The sequence below is a fragment of the Perkinsus marinus genome, assembly GCF_000006405.1.
Source record: "Perkinsus marinus ATCC 50983 genomic scaffold scf_1104296934016, whole genome shotgun sequence".
NCBI lineage: Eukaryota > Perkinsozoa > Perkinsida > Perkinsidae > Perkinsus > Perkinsus marinus.
In genome coordinates this window covers 1-957 of record NW_003214951.1, presented here as the reverse complement: position 1 = coordinate 957, position 957 = coordinate 1, and the positions used below count along the sequence as shown (strand labels likewise).

General features: G+C 49.6%; 3 non-coding genes across 3 annotated transcripts; all 3 read left to right on the top strand.

Moving 5' to 3' along the window:
* The first annotated feature begins 242 nt into the window (after positions 1-242).
* On the top strand, positions 243-322 carry Pmar_PMAR011301. Its single transcript has one exon. It is a non-coding gene; the product is annotated as a tRNA-Leu (tRNA).
* A 121-nt stretch (positions 323-443) lies between these two features.
* Pmar_PMAR011300 lies at positions 444-523 on the top strand. Its single transcript has one exon. It is a non-coding gene; the product is annotated as a tRNA-Leu (tRNA).
* A 187-nt stretch (positions 524-710) lies between these two features.
* Positions 711-790, top strand: Pmar_PMAR011299. The gene has a single exon. It is a non-coding gene; the product is annotated as a tRNA-Leu (tRNA).
* Positions 791-957: the final 167 nt, after the last annotated feature.

Below are 957 nucleotides of genomic sequence, written 5' to 3'. Positions count from 1 at the left end.
GCGCTGGCTTAAGGCGCCAGTCCGAAAGGGCGTGGGTTCGAACCCCACAGCTGTCAGTCTATATACCTGACTGGTGTTGTATTAAAATCCGAGACCTTTTCAGAAGCGAGGTAGTGCAAGACCAAAACCTTCTGATCGATATTGCGCCATCGCAACTCGCAGATACCGTTCAACCCATTTCTGTGCCCTTTGGTTTGGCAGAGCGATGCATCACCTCGGCTATGAATCTTAAAGTACTCATCGACAGTTTGTCCGAGTGGTCTAAGGCGCTGGCTTCAGGCGTCAGTCCGCAAAGGCGTGGGTTCGAATCCTACAGCTGTTAGAAATTTCTTTTCGTGTGACTTGATGAAGAACGCATTCCGCGGAAACGGTTCGGAACCGTTTTTGTGTCATGTCCTATAGTGTAACGCATCTTCTCCGCTATGATTTTTGAATCACTTACCGACAGTTTGGCCGAGTGGTCTAAGGCGCTGGCTTAAGGCGTCAGTCCGAAAGGGCGTGGGTTCGAACCCCACAGCTGTCAGTCTATATACCTGACTGGTGTTATATTGAGAACCCAGACCTTTTCAGAAGCGAGGTAGTGCAAGACCAAAACCTTTTGATCGATATTGTGCCATCGCACCTCGCAGAATCCGTTCAATCCATTTTTTGTGTCCTCTGGTTTGGCAGAGCGATGCATCACCTTGGCTATGAATCCTGAAGCACTTATCGACAGTTTGGCCGAGTGGTCCAAGGCGCTGGCTTTAGGCGTCAGTCCGAAAGGGCGTGGGTTCGAACCCCACAGCTGTCAGTCTATATACCTGACTGGTCTTATATTGAGAACCGAGACCCTTTCAGAAGCGAGGTAGTGCAAGACCAAAACCTTTTGATCGATATTGTGACATCGCACCTCGCAGAATCCGTTCAATCCATTTTTTGTGTCCTCTGGTTTGGCAGAGCGATGCATCACCTCGGCTA